The sequence below is a fragment of the Phalangium opilio genome, unplaced genomic scaffold (assembly GCF_054372755.1).
Source record: "Phalangium opilio isolate 3A_F unplaced genomic scaffold, DU_Popi_V2 ptg000100l_1, whole genome shotgun sequence".
Classification (NCBI taxonomy): domain Eukaryota; kingdom Metazoa; phylum Arthropoda; class Arachnida; order Opiliones; family Phalangiidae; genus Phalangium; species Phalangium opilio.
In genome coordinates, this window is record NW_028324203.1 from 2,728,228 (window position 1) to 2,732,424 (window position 4,197).

Here is a 4,197-nt window from a genome sequence, read left to right on the forward strand (position 1 = left end):
CGATCACGTGAAAAACTTCAACCCCCCTCTGAATTTGCCTCAAATTGTACGTCACAAACGCGCGTGCCAGGCTGGTACTATTTCAGACGAGGAATAAATGTTGTGCGCGTTTTAAGCATAGATATAGTAAAACTATAAAGGGTCTAGATCCACTTCGCTGGCTTAGGCTTAACGAAAAAACGCGGAAGGGGCAACGAGCAGACAGCCGCTATTTTCTGGGGGTAGCCGTATAAAACGCCATCTATCGGGAACTTTCGAAACTAAATTAAAGGATGAGCTTAGAGTAGTGGCACTCTATGTTAACCCCCTATAGGGCATAATAAGTCAAACCCTCGGAGATGCCATTACTCCATTTTATACGAGCTAAGAGCGGAAAAACGTTTTTTATAAATTTTACACCTGTAAAATCTTTTAAAAAACACTTGGAACTTGTATTTCTACTTTTTTTCAAGGAAATACCACCGTTTTCTGAAGGTAAGAGTCTTTTTTTATACATTTATTAGTAATAAAAACATTTAAGGCGAGCTAAGCCTTGGTCATGGCCATAATGTAGATTTGCACATAGAGAAAAGAGGCTGTACGCTGAAAACACGCTAATCACTAATCTGCCATGGATGAACCATGAATCTGCCGTGTTTTACAAGACCAAGGCTTAGCTCGCCTTAAATGTTTTTATTACTAAAAAATGTATATAAAAAGACTCTTACCTTCAGAAAACGGTGGTATTTCCTCGAAAGTAAGTAGAAATACAAGTTCCAAGTGTTTTTTAAAAGATTTTACAGGTGTAAAATTTATAAAATACGTTTTTCCGCTCTTAGCTCGTATAAAATGGAGTAATGGCATCTCCGAGGGTTTGACTTATTATGCCCTATAGGGGGTTAACATAGAGTGCCACTACTCTAAGCTCATCCCTTAATTTAGTTTCGAAAGTTCCCGATAGATGGCGTTTTATACGGCTACCCCCAGAAAATAGCGGCTGTCTGCTCGTTGCCCCTTCTGCGTCGACCTCCCATTGAATTGTGTATCTACCCTTTTAATATATCTATGGTTTTAAGGTGAGTGAAATATCCAGGAAGCGTAAGCTTCTATTTTAAATCCATGCTTAGGCAGACTATTGAGTGAGTCTATGCAATGGGTGATTGTAAAAGCTGGAAGGATAGATGGATCAGTGTTGGAAATAAGGATATTTTTAAAACTGGATCTGTGGCCTAGGTATTTTAATTAAAATAACTGTCCACGGTGCCAATCACTGTAAACGTACAAGGGCAGTGCACGCAATGTCATGGATAATTGCAATCGTAAAGTGGACTGTAAAAGATACGGCTTTGATAGTTTAAAATAGTTTCAGGTTTGTTTTGAAGTTGACTATAAAGCTCGGGTTCTAAAACGAATTGTGAGCCGTATCATATAAGAATTAGTAGAAGTGTAGAACCATTTTTAACCTCGTCCTAGAAGTGAAAAATTTCGCATTTCAGGCAAATATTATTTTATAATAGATTAATACAAATAAAGACTGAAGGAACAGATATTATATAAAAAGGACTTGGTTTGCCCAAGCCTAAAAAACAAAACGATAAGAGTTTTTTCCAGTTGACTGAAGCGCGGATATTTTATTTTTCTATATAATTTTAAAGACAATCTGTATTTTACTACTCTTTAATTCAATCTCCTGATTTTACTGGTAATGGATTTATTTCCAATAAATTAATTGAAATAAAATATTACTTATCTCAGATTTTTCATGATAAAATTTTTACGAAAATGGAATTGTTGTTGAAAAATCTGAGATAAGATATTTTATTTCAATTAATTTATAGGAAATAAATCCATTACCAGTAAAATCAGGAGATTGAATTAAAGAGTAGTAAAATACAGATTGTCTTTAAAATTATATAGAAAAATAAAATATCCGCGCTTCAGTCAACTGGAAAAAACTCTTATCGTTTTGTTTTTTAGGCTTGGGCAAACCAAGTCCTTTTTATATAATAAGATACGGTTCACAAATCCTTTTACAACCCGAGCTTCATACTGAACTTCAAAGCCGTCCTCGTTCCACGATTTTTGAACTATCAAAGCGGTCACTTTTTACGATTGCAATATCCATGGAAGAGCGTGCACCGCCTTTTCGCGTTATATAACCAACTAAATAACCGGGTATCAGCGCATTACTCCGTTGGTTATTACAAAACCACACGGAGTAAAAACCCTTACCTAACCTAACCCGAACTAGTCTAAAATTAACACACCATAGAGGTCAGGGAATAGCTGTCGTTTGCTCTGTCTAGCAATATTGTGAAACATGTACGTTGTAGAGTCAATTAAAACTTACAACTAACCCATAACTCAAACGGTCTTCTTCATTATCATTCAGCTAAGAGCAAAAACCAATAGATATACAAATAAGATATGCAAGAACTATACTTAATTATAGTTAAATGGGAAATTTGTAACGAAACCCTGCAGAAGCTCAAGCTTAGCTATATTTTTCTACCCTAAAATTACTTTCATTGTGTACTATAATCTGAGAAATATAGTGAATACAAGTCTATCAGTTAAATCCCCATTGGAACACGTACCGATAAGTCAAAGCTGCTAGAATCAGAACTTGTTTCTGACATTTTTGCTTTTTTCCTTGGACTTCCTGTCTCGTTATGTTCAGCTATATGAGATGGACAAACGAGAATAAGATCTTTATTCTTCAAAACTGTATCATTGGTTATGTCAACCGCCATATTTAGAAATTCATCATGCACCTAGGAAGGTTATACAGCGTCACTGAGAAATCGTTCAGTAATAGAGATAATTTGTTCTAGAAGTGAAAATACTAGTGTACCCTTCGCCTGACATCTACGTTATAAAAATACGAAGTTGCTCGATAAAGAGCGCAGCAGCTTCATGATAAGCCTAATTCACAACTTTAAAGTTAACTCAAATGTTAAATTGATATTTGAAACTGCACAACAACTTTAAAGTTAACTCAAATGTTAAGCTGATATTTGAAACCTCACTACTATATTTTGTCCAATTGACAATAGCAATTAAATTAAGGTTCATTGTCCAATGAAAGGAGATTTTAGAACTAACTGACCGACTCACTGACATAAATATTTTGACGCGATGATTTCGGATTTTTGTCGCGTTGATTTCGGGTTTTTTGTCGCGTTGAATTTCATTTTTAACGCGACAAACTCCCCAATCGTGTCACATGCAAGATGATTTTGACGCGTTGAAAATATTTTGACGCGATGATTTAGGATTTTTGTCGCGTTGAATTTCATTTTTAACGCGACAAACTCCCCAATCGTGTCACATGCTACATGATTTTGACGCGTTGAAAATATTTTGACGCGATGATTTCGGTTTTTTGTCGCGTTGAATTTTATTTTTAACGCGACAAACTCCCCAATCGTGTCACATCCAAGATGATTTTGACGCGTTGAAAATATTTTGACGCGATGATTTCGGTTTTTTGTCGCGTTGAATTTTATTTTTAACGCGACAAACTTGCCAATCGTGTCACATGCAAGATGATTTTGACGCGTTGAAAATATTTTGACGCGATGATTTCGGATTTTTGTCGCGTTGAATCTCATTTTTACCGCGACAAACTCCCCAATCGTGTCACATGCAAGATGATTTTGACGCGTTGAAAATATTTTGACGCGATGATTTCGGATTTTTGTCGCGTTGAATTTCATTTTTAACGCGACAAACTCCCCAATCGTGTCACATGCTACATGATTTTGACGCGTTGAAAATATTTTGACGCGATGATTTCGGTTTTTTGTCGCGTTGAATTTTATTTTTAACGCGACAAACTCCCCAATCGTGTCACATGCAAGATGATTTTGACGCGTTGAAAATATTTTGACGCGATGATTTCGGATTTTTGTCGCGTTGAATTTCATTTTTAACGTTACAAACTCCCCAATCGTGTCACATGCAAGATGATTTTGACGCGTTGAAAATATTTTGACACGATGATTTCGGATTTTTGTCGCGTTGAATTTCATTTTTAACGCGACAAACTCCCCAATCGTGTCACATGCAAGATGATTTTGACGCGTTGAAAATATTTTGACGCGATGATTTCGGATTTTTGTCGCGTTGAATCTCATTTTTAACGCGACAAACTCCCCAATCGTGTCACATGCAAGATGATTTTGACGCGTTGAAAATATTTTGACGCGATGATTT

The 4,197-nt window shown here is 36.1% G+C and overlaps 1 long non-coding RNA gene across 1 annotated transcript; it reads right to left on the bottom strand.

Annotated features, from left to right (window-relative positions):
* Nucleotides 1–2,257: 2,257 nt before the first annotated feature.
* LOC149632447 (uncharacterized) lies at nt 2,258–2,732 on the bottom strand. Its single transcript, XR_016373905.1, has 2 exons — nt 2,577–2,732; nt 2,258–2,371 (listed from the first exon to the last, which is right to left on the bottom strand). It is a non-coding gene; the product is annotated as an uncharacterized LOC149632447 (long non-coding RNA).
* Nucleotides 2,733–4,197: the final 1,465 nt, after the last annotated feature.